Below are 14,763 nucleotides of genomic sequence, written 5' to 3'. Positions count from 1 at the left end.
CCCACACGCACTCTGTGCTCACTTTCTACCCTTTTCCTCTTTCTATTCCCCTTTCCCCCACTCCCAGTGTAGGGTAGCAAACCGGATGCTCTTCTGGTTGACCTCCCTGCCTTTCCTATCCTTGCTTTTTTCTCTCTCTCTCTCCATGGTGGAACTAAAACTTAAACAGCTCCGCTGTTAAAGCAGAAAAAGCTATAACGAACCAACTAACTGTGCATAAAATCGTCACAATATATTGACCACACGTCAGTACTAAGAACGAAGTGCTCCACTTCATGGAAAGGTGTTCCTTTAAGACTACTAACTGGGCCATGTACCCAGTATCGTGCCGAGTGACGACTGATGCTTGCCCAACGCTCTAAGTTCGTAAGACAGTTTTCGCCCTTGCTGGGCGTATAGAGGACCATCTAGCATCGCGAGGAATATGTCCATGTCCACCGCTCGACACCCAGATGACGCGGAGCTCGCAAAATCATTTAAAAATGCGCCGGCAAATACGATACTCCCTAATGCTAAATTTGAGTGCCGTTCTATATGCGCTTTCATTTCGCGATATATTGGCTGGCGCCGACATACTGTGGCGGGCGGCACGTTGCAAACGAAACGAAGCGTGGCTCGACAGCCTCGCTAATCTGGAGATCGCTAGAGGCAGCGCGTGGGTAATGCGTGGGGAATGCGTGGGCGCGATTCATAGCAGCTGCCGCAGACAGACCTCTCAGACGAAGTGCGCTACTCTGGCGCCATGTCATAGCCGTCGGCCCCGCACTCCTCTTTTCTTCTCACGCTTTCGCCATGTCCTCCTCCTCCGTTTTTCACCTCATGGTTTCGTTACCCCGTCCTTCTCCGTTTACCTCCTTGCATATTTCATCTCCCGCAGCCAGGGAGTTAGAACGAAATGTTTTTCATTCTGGTTTTAGTTTCGTTCCCCTGAAAATAGTTCCGTTGTGGTTGTACTCTGGAACGAAGAAAAATGATCAGTAACGGTTCGCATGCAAAAATTTTTGAAGCAAGGTAAAAATAACAACAGAGCATTTATTTTTCTTGTTAAGAGAATTATGAATGCAGAGATCATGCTCAGTGCCTTGTGTGCATAATCTCAGAAGCAGCACGTCATCGAGTTCACTCGCCGAAATGCGAGACCACGGTTCCTACGAAACGAACTTTAAGGAACGATAAAGGATAAATGATTAGTAACGATAAATCTTCGGTAAAAAAGGGTTGTTCCCGTGGGAAACGAAACGATAAACTCATCAGCGCGCAAGTCTTAGGCTTTGCCACAATGTGTATATGCTAGTGCACCGAGCGGTAGGCTTAGGTTAGCGCCGCGCTCGACAGGGTATCGCTCGCACTATCCCTGTCTGAGATACGAGTTTACGCGGACGCCTGAGATAACGCGCTAATTGTGATGTTGCCTGACGGCGGTGGTTACGGGTTGCCGACTTCCCCCTTCAACCGAAAACCGACCAGAACATTTAGGTTTCTCTCTGAAACAAAATTGTAAATCACGTGTCGGTTACGTTTTCATACCGGTCGAGAATAAAGAGTTTTAGCCCAGCGGGTTTACGGCCAGCGGAGCGGAGCGGGCGAGCGGAGACGTGACTGCACATGCGCACCACGCTGAGGCGGCCAGCGGTTTTACGGAGCAGCGTTTACGCCCGCTGGAAAGCACTCCCCAGCGGAGGGTATACGCAGCGCGCGAGCGTGCGTAAGGGCGCGCAGGCGTGTATGGGAAATGCAAGACGGCAGCCGCGAAGATGAACGCCGGCAGTTCTGCATCGAAGACGGCGACTGCCGCGCTGACCCGTACATTAGTACTCAGTACATTATTAACAAATAATGCACTGCGAACATGTAATATATCTTTATTCAACATTTTTTGCATAATAAAAACAAGCGTAATTCAATTTCATTTTTCCGTAACTCCTATTCGAACCACTAGGTGGGGCAGCAGAGCGCCCCGCTCTTTACCCCGCTCGAGCGGGTGATCCGCTGGGCTAAAATTCTTTTTTCGCGAGCCGCTCCGCTGGCGCAACGGTGGAGACCGCTCCGCTCCGCTGGCCGTAAACCCGCTGGGCTAAAACTCTCTAATATCGTTTGCCTTAGTTTTTCGTTCTTGTTTTCGTTTGGTTGCGACACACTGCCCGCAGTGCTCCCCGTTCGCTCTTTCATCCTTCGCGTGTTCGTTCGCTCGGTTACGCCGACGCCCGCCGCAGGAACGGGCGCCCAAAAGCTGCGCTCTAAAAATAACACTCGGAATCTCCCGTGGGAGTTATCTAAAGGACGCGTAAAAATTTACTACTAATCTCCTGCTGTTTCGGCGTCATGTACTGCCGTGTTTGGGATCATTGCGAGAAACACGGCGAACGAATCGTGAAGCAGAGACGCACCGTTGCAACACCAAACTGTTAACTGAGACGAGCATGAGACGACGACGAAGGGCAAGTAGTAGCAATGTTCACTCACGTTAAAGAGAACTCCCGGAGGATGTGGACGTGCCATGAAATGGCGAGAGAGATTTTGTAAATGAAGCAAATATATACATCATTTATTATGTACACTGCCTCTTGCATGGTTCTATTTGCGTTTCTTCCTGATCTTCAAATTGGATGATCGTGCGTTTGGATGATGCCACTGCTTCGTGTTAGATGGGCACTGGCCGATGCTACGTGACGCAATTGAGCAGTGTCCCGTTCGGTAGACCACGTACGCAGACGGGGTCTATGACGCAGCCTCTTGTCGATGCGCACCATTATCAACCATGACCAACTGTACTCCGGTGGCGGTTGCGCATTACGTGGCTGGACGGGTCATATCTTAAAAGCCATCTGCGATGGGGCAGAGTTCGCCAAGTGCTGATAGCTACGCGTGCGCTGTATTCTCGCCGCAAGTTCGCGATGAAGCCAGCAGGGAAATGCACTCGCTGTTGCTAGCCTTATCTTGAAAGAGATCGTCTTACGCCATGGATGGACAGACGAATGGGTTGCTTCGTCGGGTAGGCATAGAAATGCTTACGCATTTAAAAAATCAGAAGAGAGAGAGAGAGAGAGATCTCATGGACTGCGAACTTTCTTGCAGGGAGTGAGCGTGGGACGACGCGCTGTTTTTATCATACTGGAACTACTGGCTTGATGTTCCACGCTGCTATGTTAGGATCGTTATACTCTAATAAACTTTGTAGATCTGTGCTGTAACATAGCACAAATTCACGATTTGTTTACTTTGGAAAAGACGTGAGCGATTTCATCTAAATTACACTTGTATCCAGTGGCAGTAAGCAACGGAGAGGGATTCAGAGGTGGAGACGAGTACTCCAGAACTCAAGGAGGAGGAGGAAAGAACTTTATTGTGTACCCTGCGAGTTGGTGGGGAGGGCCAAAGGCCCCGCCTAGGTGACGGCCAGGAGCTCTTGGGTCCTGGCGGCATCCTCGGCCCGCTGGACGGCCCATAACTCAAGAGCATAAGAAATTAATGATACTTCTGTTAAAGCTGCCTTGGCGTGTTGTATATTGCTTTAGCGGTGTAAAATTGATTATTTCTGCTTAGAAGGAGTTTATAACTGCGCAAGTGCGGTTCCCTACAAAGGAAAGAATTTGTTTTCTGAGCATCCATTAGCTCAACCGAATCAGCGGATTTATAAACGAATTTATGGTATTCATTCTTCATTGTTTATGGCATTGAAGGCGTTGTTTTTATTTTCCTTCAACGCATGATTCCTTGCTCTATATGTTGGTGCTGTATACAATTCGGCATGGCAAAATGAAAGAGGTTTCAAACTAAACGCCATCAGTAATTTTAAACAATAGTAGCTGCAACATTCCTTTGATTTCCCTAAAGCACAGCATACTCCTTCCACTTTACGAAATTTTCTTAAGTGGAACTACTTGTTATGTTAAAGTACGGAAACAAGAAAAACAAAAACAGTACTAAAGTACTGAAACTAAAGTACTGAAACAAGAAAAACAAAAACAGCACGTGTGGTGCCCGCAACAATTGTTGCCGACACCGTACGTCGGCTGGAAACGTATTACAGGCCTTGTAACCTCGATAAGCATTTTTTCAGCTTTTACGGCAACAGTTACACCTCAGCGCTTTAAAACATATTCAAGAAAACTAGCTGCAAGAAGTTATGTTCACGTTTACACCCTGGTGCCATGAAAATGGTTAATGACATTTCCTGTCGTTTCTGACGGTCATGACTTGCGATGCTAACAAAAACATTCATTTAATGTTTGTCTCATTTTCCACTTGCAAATATGCCTCACACCTTCTCTCAAAAGAACAAAAGGGCGAAAACATTCCCGATCGATAAGCTGTCCTATCAATCTGTTTGAAGGACATTATAGTAATGCCACTGCTGTTATCCGCATATGTGTCTTCCCAGACGCTTACATCGAGCGAATCACTTAGAGCAAGGTTCGCAAAAGAACTGGGTACTCCTAACCCTTCGTATAGCTTGCGTGGAAGGAAAAAAAAAACACATGGCAGAAAAAGCTGGGACTTGATCGAGAGCCTTGAGGAAGGCGGCTGCTGAAGCCGATAACGCAATGCCCGTGTGGACAAGAGTACATCACTCAGGGGAGATAGCTCTCCCGCGGAAGAATTCCTTTGGGTGTTTTCGCAAAGCATTTTGCGCCCATTTTATGGCACTAGCCGCAGGCTCCTGTTTTCACCTACTGGGCCAATACCGCGACCAAATCCTGATCAGCTTACGAAGAGAAGATTCAGTACATGATCCAGTACATTGCTGCACTGATAAAGAACTAACTCAATAGCCGTGTCAGCCATGTGGTTTTAAGATATCGCGAAAACTGAGTGGAAAATGCTTACACATAACAAAACATCGTACGAGGCCGCTGATATCAAACTACAAGTTTTGGACACTTCCGCTGGTCCGTTGAATGCGCCGCAGCAGCCACTCAGCAAAGCATAGTGTATTGCGCTAGAAATGTTAAATTAATCGAATATAATAGCCCATCCCGAGATTACGGAGTTCATGTATTTCTACCCAGATTCAGATTTTACATTTCACATTTCCCCCCATTTCCCACTGACCATACGTTAAATCATGTTTTTCACACAAATTTATACGTTCTGTGCCGTCTTTAAAACTTGCGTCAACACTGTGTACCAGATACTCAGTCACTTCTGCAGTCCAGATCGGCGGAGTAAGTTAGTCATGCATAATTGTTAAGGTTTTCGGAATATTAATGTGGCGAGATCTATGTCCGGAATCCGCAGACTGAGCTATGAGCGACGCCTTGCGTGGTAGAGGCCTCCACACTAATTATGACTACATGGTCAACTGTGACCTGCACGCAAAGCAAGATATATCTTCTTGATTGATTGATTGATTGATTGATCGATTTATTTATTTATTTATTTATTTATTTATTTATTGTACCGAAGAAACACTAAGGCTGTCTATCTATCTATTTCTATCATACCACTGTTTTATATATTTGCGCAGTTTAGCGTTCAGAATGACCTTAAAAGCAGGAGGGGAAAGCATGCGGCTGAAGTGAAATGGAAGGCTTCGCGGAAACTATCGCCGCACATTACTGCTATCTCTGACACATCGCACCGACTGTGAGCGCTGCTGAAGAAATTGCACTGGTTCATGCGAATGCAGAAACAAGTTGTGATTCTCGGTAACGCGGTTTGCTCAACAGCTCAATCGGGACTAGGAATAAAGTGCAGCATGGAGCTGGTTTTATTTTCTCGTGGACTGTACGACTATATGTGACGAGAATGACAGCTGCACTTCGCTATGCAACGACGCGGGAGTTTTCTTCAGAAAGCAGCGTTTATGATGAATGCCGATACCATTTGTCGCAGTATGAAGGCGACAGTTGATGTAAACTTGCTCATACACGCTACCAAACTTCAGCAAGCTGCCATGTTGGTTTGCTCGCAATTCTAGTGACTTGTATATATATGCCCCATTCTTGCCCATACTCAGCATGTACGACACGCTCAGCGATTTCCAGTTACTTTCGTATTATCTGAGTCGATGATGCCTCATGTCTACAAGTTGCCTGATATCTTCACACCGCTAAATTCTCTGCTGTCCTCCACTGTGCTTGCTTGGCTGCCATTCTGTTAGAGTTAGGGACAACCAGTTACCTTCTTTATGCATTAGTTGCCTAGGTCAACATAGTATCTTCTTTTTAATCTCGACTTCAATATGCAGGTACATTCATCCGCTTTCTATCCCATACCAATGCTTTCCTTCTGTTTTACGCTTACAATATTCCCCTGCGCGAGTGTGTTTACCAATCATTATTTCTTTTCTTGCTAAGTTATTCAGCATCGCTATTGCTGCACATTGCTGTTCAAACAGATGCTCAAAATTTATCCTAAGCGCGTAACGATATTAAGCGTCGAGCTCCACATGTGAGACTGTATTTCATCAGGACACCATGCAGTATATCTAGCGCACTTGCACAAACGGCTGTGAAACCAAGGATCTGAGATCTGAAGGCTGCGCCTTCAATTTCTCCAGCTTCAAAGTCACCCTTGCTAGGTAAGTGCGATCCGCGAAATCGGTAGACGTCCAACACTTGTAGCCACCGAGATAATGAGCAGCGAGTCATCGAGCTAAAATGTAGAAATTTATATCCTTGTTTTAGCTGTCTGGCTGACTTTAGGGAGACAATAACGAAATATTTTTTAAAATGTATAATAAGTTACCCTAGTTTGTTTTGATTCCTGTTTCAAGTATCACGCATAAAAAGTGTGTCCATTTCACTACTTTCCGGAAAACAACGCTAAAACTGAAGAAAACTGGCGATACCATCTTCAGATTCCCGAAGCAGCACCGTGCAACTTCATAGTTGCAACAAATATCAGCCATTGAAGGTACAGCGGAAAACGGTCTTGCGTTCAAGAAAGATTACAATCGCATTGAAATATACAAGCGGTCATACAACTTAGGCAATGCCTTGCTTTCAGAGCAAGTACTCGTTTCCGAGAGGCCTAGCAATAATACCTTAACTTCAATACTGCTTGATCACTGCCACCGTCTTTTTTTTTTCGAGGGACTAGGTTAAGAGGTATGACCCGAACACATGTATAAAGAAATGGCCCTTATATGCACGTATGTTTTATTTTTTGCAACCACTTTTACACGTGCTGGTATTGCCCTCCTTGTATAAATTCCTCGAGCCTTCAAGGTGATGATAAATTAAATAAAATAAAATTTTTTGATAAAATGTTGTGAACACAGCGAATAACACTAGAATGAATGTGTCTCTACAGCGAAGAAATTTAGGTGGCCTGGCTGGTTGATTTGCCAATTTAGAAAAAAAAAACTCGCTGCAAATATTCCAATCCCGCATGCCGCATAGCTCCAAGACTTGATGACTCCACTCGCCCGCTGCTTGCTGCGACATAGCAGCGGATCTGATGGCGGACACGTACGTCCTGCTTGACGAAGACATGGCGATTATCAAGGAATTGACAACCGACAACATTGAAGCCATCAATGACAAGAAGGAGGTTTACAAAAGCAGCAGTGGTGAAGAAGCTTCCCGAACCAATATTTCTCGCCATCAAGGGAGGCAACAGTGGCATTTGATGCATCGCGGAACACAATGAGGTGTGCAGACACGGACGCAAGAGAAGGGAATCAGACAGCACAAACGCCAACTATCAATTGAAGGGCGCACATTGGCGGAAAAAGAAAGTAGACACAAAACTTACCTGCGCATGCTCAGCTACGGTGGCGTCACCTATCAATCAGGCACAGGCGCCGACCTACGCGAAAGATAACTGTCTGGTTTTCTTGTGTCCATGTTTGCACGCCTTACCTTCTTTCACGATGAATCCTTACCAACTATCGCAACTTTCGGCGGTTATACGAATGTGATGCTCTGCATCTGCGCTTTGCGTCACTCCCGGATTTCGCCATGTCCATGCCACGACCGTCACCGGCGCATGAAGTTATGCCGGACAAATTGAGTGACTTCTTTAAGTGTTTTCTCAATTCCTGTCATTTAAATGTTTTCTTTAGCTGAAAGTGCTTAGCCTGCTCTGCTGCGAGGAATTTGGCGCGTGATCTCTACAGCGAAGAGGCATGTGTAGCGAGGGTTGTCGGAGGTCCCAGGCGCTGTGTGATATGGCGTTAGCCTTAATGGCCCTCAAAAACACTTCCGCGTTCTCTTCAATCGCTTATTAAGGCCAGAAACAGAGTTCAGCCTTCTAGACCTGCTTAAAAGCTTGTGTTTAGCATTTCTCAGAGAGAGAAAGAGAGACGGGGAAGGGGTAAAGGACAGCCAGGGAGGTGAACCCGGTGAAGCCCGGTTCGCTATCTTGCACTGGGGGATAGGCCGGAGAGGCAAGAACAGAATGCAACAGAATGCACGCACACAAGCGCAACGAAGCTTTCATCGTTCAGTTCGTCGCAAGCGGTCTCATAGGCTGGCGCATCCATGATGATGATCACAAAATGTATTTATTAAGAGATGGCGCGAAGGCCTATGAGGGGGAATAGGAAGTTTCGTTCTGTTAACGCTAGCTCACCAAAATAAATGTACCCACCCCTTATGTAATACCCCTCGTGGGTATTTAAGGTAATAAAATGAAATGAAATGAAAAGGAGGGGGAGGAGTATTCAGAGCATCCATAAAAACGTGGCCGTGCTTCTGCGGCTTCGCACATCGACGACGCACGAGTCCACTGTGGCACGATCTGTTTTTTTTTCTTTTTTTTCTGTTAAAGGCCTGACATTCAAGTTTTCATAGGGCTTCCCGAAGGGAGCGCTTTTTGGTCTGCCTACGTTTGGCTGTCACACAGAGGGCGTATGTTAAATGTTTATTTAGGAAGACATTAAAGAGCAACTCTACATCAGTTTAGATTGATGAACGATTCTTTCAAAGGTCCATATTTCGTAATTTTACTGTAATAGGTCAACTATTATAAAAGAAAAAAGAAGAGATAAAAGTTCTATTTCGCGCCTCAGCGCTGTAACGTCACTGTGGCCTCTTCTACTTGTGACATATTATACTATGCAGGCAGAACGAGAGGGACACAGAAAGGCAGATTAGTCAACACACGATGCTGTGTGATGCTAAGTGTGCCTTTCTGTGTTTCTATCATTCTGGCAGCGCTAGAACAAAGCAGAAGGCGCCATACCAACAATCCCATATGGCTACCCCGATTGAAGTCACCGTGAGGTCATACATTTCAAAGAAATTTAATTAGTATATTTACTATTCGTGGCGTCGTGTGCTCAGTAAAAGTTCGCATAACTTCGCAAGCTCAGTCTTCGGCTCTTTCAGGATAAAGTGTCGTTAATATGCACCGTAAAAAATCCGGAGCATGCGCTATCAAAAACAGTGCCGTCAGGGCAAGCTGCTGTTGTAACCTGAAGGCGTTGTCGCCGCCGCCCACCTTTAAATTTGCGTCTTTTCTGACTTAACGTGCCCTTTGTCACGATAAGGTTTTTTTTTTTATTTGGCAAAGGCATTCCATCATAACACTGGTGAATTTCTTTTTTAATCTTCCGTGTCCCTGTAACGTTCCTTATAAGCCGAACAAACGAAAAAAAAAACAGACAAAAAGGTAATCTGAGCTTGCAGAACAGGCGACAGAAATTTTCCGCAATTCGGAAGGCAGTCCTCCTCGAACGGCGCAGGGTAGCGACCAAGTGGTCCACGGGCAGGATCACACTCGTCCGGCGCCGAGCAAAGGGAGGGGGTCACACAAGAAGGCAATCACGGCCGAGCAGAAGCGGTGAAGTGAAGCGAGAACCAAGGGAGCCGCAAGGGAGGACGGGGTCGCACGGCGATGGGCCGAGTGAAGGGCTGCGGCAGCCGTGGAACGCGCGTTTTCTTCGCGTCTCCAGCGTTGCCCGGGCGCCAATTAAACCACGACAGGGGCGCCGAGGCGTGAGCGAATGGGCCAGAAATTAAGGCGCGTGAGGACCTTAGGGCAAGAGGGAAAGAAATAAATAAAAAGAGGAAGAGTGAAAGTAAGGAAGAGCCACAAGGACGTGACCGCCGCCAATATTCCCTTTCTCAGTCCAGCGCACTTTGCCTCACGAGAGAAAAATAAACACGACAATCGCCGTGCCTACTTCCATTGATAATAAGCGCCTCTTAGCCGGAAGGAATTTTTGGTGCCTGTCTTGCGAAATAAGGGAGGAAGGTTCGCCCAAAGTTTTAGGCGCGACGACGCGAACGCAGCGTGGAAACAGCTCAGCTGAGCCGTGTTATCACCGAGGTACACGGCACGACAAGGCGTCTCGGGGGCCTCTCTTCAAACGAGAAGGATGCCCTGTGGCGAAACACGGCACCGCCTTAAACGGACTTAAGAGGGGTCGTAACGGGGCCGGGCACTAAGGCTAAGAGGATTTTTAAGAGGGTCCCCTTAATACGAGCGCGTGGTCGCCTCGCGCCCGCGTTCATTAATCAGCGTCACTCGAGGACAGAAAAAAAAAACTGTTGAAAAGTACGAAAGGTCACGCAAGGTGCTTGGACTTGGAGGACGGCTCCTCCGCGTAAAAATTTGGTGAGCCCAAAGTAACTGGCGGTTATTGACTGAAGGCCGACAGGCTTCAAGAGTGTGCGGGTCGCTGTCGGGCCCAAACTTTAACGCCACTCTGCGTCAGACAAAAACACTGAAAGCGTGAAAATATTATGTAGCTCCCTGGAAAATGGAATTGGCACTTTTGAAATTGTGATGCTATAAGAAGCAGGGGCAAGTTCTGCCGTATTCAAATAAATGCGACTAACTCAAATCGATGTCTGACGTCATAAGTATTGTCACACACATACGCACACACACGCGCGCGCACAGATACGCACGGGTTTGTAGGTGTAAGAAATATCCTCAGTTGCCGCAAGGTTGTAATTAAGAAGTTGGCGCACTTAAAAACAGCTGTTTAATAAGTGAACATATTGGCCGGTGACCTGCCCTTTCCAAGAAACATATATACACACGGTTGAGTAAGGCCATGTGTAAAGACACAAGTAATTATTTTCGATGTCCACATAAATTTGTTGTTTGTCAACACGGTCTAGTTCGAATCTTTCAATAAATGAAATCATTATATATATATATATATATATATATATATATATATATATATATATATATATATATATGTGTGTGTGTGTGTGTGTGTGTGTGTGTGTGTGTGTGTGTGTGTGTGTGTGTGTGTGTGTGTGTGTGTGTGTGTGTGTGTGTGTGTGTGTACTTGTGTTGTCACAGCCCTGTCAGTTTGCTAAGCCGTACAACAGCTATGCGGCCAGGCAGCCAGGCGCAGAGTCGTGTGACAAAGAGACAGGGAGCAACAGCCGACAGAGCAATCGTGCCATATTGCATTTTTCAACGTTTGTCCGATGTTTCAGCGTCGTTCGTCTGCCGAAATCTCAAACTAATTTGGTCCGCCTTGCACCCAGACCAAGTGAACACGGTAAGGGTGCACATCAGGGCAATATAAGCATTCGATCAAGCAAGCGGCCAATAATTTGATGATGTATGGTGTTTTGTGGCGCAAGGGCCAGGTATGGCCAAAGAGCGCCATGTCTGTGGCCAATAATTTAGGGCAAAGTAGACAGCGGAGCTAAGTAGGCCTTTTCATCCGCAATGGCGAAGCGAAGAAAGAAAAAGAGCTGGCTGACGCGAGAGGTCGTCGACAGACAGCGCCCGAGAGAAAAGCAGCCGGCCGTTCACTGAAGGACACTGCCGGCCTAATCGCTTCCTCACAATTAGTGCCCCACTGCCTATTCGGCGCCGGAGTTCACCGGGAACCGAGCTCGAGCAGAAGAAGGAAGGGGGCGATTTGGGGATCGGCGTGCTTCCCGCAAGCCGCCACGTCCGACCGCAGCGAGGGACAAAGACACTTTGAAAGTTCGCGAGAGTGGCCACCGCGCGGCCTAATGCGAGACCTCAGAGTAGTTCGCGCAAGGAGATAAGAAGGAGAACAAGGGTTCCGAGATAATACAACAGCCAGCAGCAGCCTCGTCACCGCTGCCCGAAAAGGACGAACGTCCTCCTGCCGCGCCGAAGCGCTCGCGGCGGTATACAGCGGGAAAAGCCGCATTGTGAAAAAGCTGGAAGCCGCCTCCGCTCGCCGCACAGCGGATCGCGTCCGACGACGCCTCGGTGACGTGCAGTTAAGAACGGGCCTTCGGGTTTTAACAACCCCGAAGCGCCTGCGAGCGGCCGGCGAAATTTATTCCCTTAATACCGAGGCAAGCGAGAGTGTCGTCGGATCCGCGGCCGAGCTCACTGCTTCGCGCTCGAAAAGGCTTCCCTATTTTTTTTTTTTCTACCCAACTCTTACCGAGATTTCGCGCTGTGCTTCGCAAGACACGTTCTTACGGGGAAAAGTGCGCGCGTGGGAGAAGTTTGGCGCCACTAGCGAGGCCGTTCGAGTGTCCGCCCAGGAGGCGCGAAGTTCATCCCGACGCCGCCATATATAGCGCTCGTGGATACGGCCGCTCTAAAAGGAGGGCACGCCCTCGAACAGCGAGCGGCTTACGCGTTGTGCGCTTTTATTTTTTTTTAGATTTTTCTTTAGCCTCCGACACTAGGGATTTGCGGCAAGTTAGGTCGCATTTGGACGTGACTAGGGCGCGTTGCGGGTGCGCCCACTCCGGTTTACGAGCGCCGTAAAAGTGAACACTGCCTGCGGGATTGACGCCTGCCTGAGTGCTCACGTAGGCTCTTCTGAGTGACGTGCGACGGTGGGCAGACTGACGCGTATTCCCGGACTATTGTTTCTTGTCGTATCTTTTTTTTTTTTGCTTGCTCGCAACGTACAGGCGTGGCACCGCTGATTGTCTCTTTATTTATAAAGACACGTACTCTGTGCATCGCTGTCAAAGCTATTCCGCAAATGAGCTGTCCTGCCCAGCTCCGCAACTCGAGTGGCACGTTAGTATAGTGGCAGACGAACAAGCGAGCAAGAATGATTGGCGTGGCGTGATGAATAAAGTTCCCAGCGCTTCTTCACTCAGCTATCCGGCCCGTTAACACACTGTTGGCGACGTCTTGTTGCAGTGGCCGTTTGCGTTCACCTTGAACCGGCACGTACACAACTGATAGACTGAACTTGGAGAGAGTGAGAAAAGAGACAAACCAGAAAAGTAAAGGAAAGAAAAACATTGCTCTTGCTTAAGCAGAAGTGCCAAATGATTTCGTTATGTTTTATGTGGACACTTTCATACGTGAATATTTATTTGACATTATTGTAGCGTATGCCTCGGCTGGAAAAAGTCGGTACAACAGTACGTATTGAAGTATTGGAGAGATAGAGAGCTATAAAAATAAGAAGAATGATAGGTGTAACGTTAAGGGATAAAATAAGAGCAGATTGGGTGAGGCAACAAACGCGAGTTCATGACATCTTAGTTTAAACCAAGAAAAAGAAATGGGCATGGGCAGGACATGTAATGAGGAGGGAAGATAACCGATAGTCATTAAGGGTTACGGACTGGATCCCAAGGGAAGGGAAGCGTAGCAGGGGGCGACAGAAAGTTAGGTGGGTGGATGAGATTAAGAAATTTGCAGGGACAGCATGGTCACAATTAGTACATGACCGGGGTTGTTGGAGAAATATGGGAGAGGCCTCTGCCCTACAGTGGGCGTAACCAGGTTGATGATGATGATGATGATGAGAGAGAGGTATAGAGAGCACAACACAAGATCGCAGCCACTCACAACACCACATACTATCATTACCCAGGATCACGTACGGCGAAATATCTGTTATAACAATAAAGCTTGTTATGTCCCTCCCTCGCGAATACATACTGGCGCTTTTTCTCGTAATCAACTAGAAAACAAAGGCATAAGCCCTCAGAAACCATAATCACTTATTCATGTTACAGCACCCGAAGAAGTTTACAACACATATAAAATATCTCAATTATTTCTAGTGCAAGCTTAGTAGAAATATGTACATATAAGAAAAATCAAGGAATAAAAAAAGCCTAGAAATAAACACAAATAAAAACGATTCATACGTGTGCGTTACTTGTGTCTAATACTTTAATCTATTACTTCACTATTTTAAACTAGGTAATCAACTGTCCTTAACGTCTTCTGATTGCTTCTCATAAGAAAAATTAATTTGCGCTTTTTGTGATAGCATGCGATGAATACTAAATCGTACTAGCATTGTTTTGGGATTAGCCTCAACAGCAACGATTATACTTCAGTGCTCTTTGAAGTAACATCAATATTAAACAAGGCACACGCAGGATTTTCGGGCGAAATGCACTTTCTCCAGCTGTTTTCAAGCAGGATCCTTTTTTTTTTTTTTGCAATGTTGCGGCGTATATTTTTGTGGGAAGCTATTAGAGAAGCGCCAACCGCACTTCGGGTGCGTCCCTTTCATTAGCTTCTCCGCAGCTCTCGGGGCGAAAAAAAAAAGAAAAAAGAGACGCGGGCTTCCATGACTAACGTAAATGAAGCAAGCGAAACACGGTGAGCAACAAACAAATATCCTCACCGCTCCAGATCCGAGTGGCGCGGGCGACAATGCGATTTCCGCTGGAACGACACGAAAGCGTGGGGCGAAGAAAGGCGATCGAGGAAAAAAAAAGGGGGTGGCACGGGGAGGCGCTCGCCACCACGTCGTCAAAATAGCTTCTATTCCGCTTCGCCGCAGCGGTTCTTTGATCATCAAGGGTGCCCAGGGCGACAAAGAACGCGCCGCAACTTTTTTTTTTTTAATTTTCTTTTGCGGCTGGCCGCGGAGCGTCCTCGTGACATTGCCCGTCGTATAATGGCGCCACAGGAGGAGTGAGAACC

The 14,763-nt window shown here is 47.0% G+C and overlaps 1 long non-coding RNA gene across 1 annotated transcript in view; it reads right to left on the bottom strand.

Annotated features, from left to right (window-relative positions):
• The window catches only part of LOC135904600 (uncharacterized), a 498,596-nt gene that overhangs the window by 104,006 nt on the left and 379,827 nt on the right, over nucleotides 1-14,763 (bottom strand). The window lies entirely within an intron of this gene.

The sequence above is a fragment of the Dermacentor albipictus genome, chromosome 4 (genome assembly GCF_038994185.2).
Source record: "Dermacentor albipictus isolate Rhodes 1998 colony chromosome 4, USDA_Dalb.pri_finalv2, whole genome shotgun sequence".
NCBI classification, from domain to species: domain Eukaryota; kingdom Metazoa; phylum Arthropoda; class Arachnida; order Ixodida; family Ixodidae; genus Dermacentor; species Dermacentor albipictus.
The sequence above is the reverse complement of the archived record's forward strand: the minus strand, read 5'-3'. Positions and strand labels throughout refer to the sequence as shown.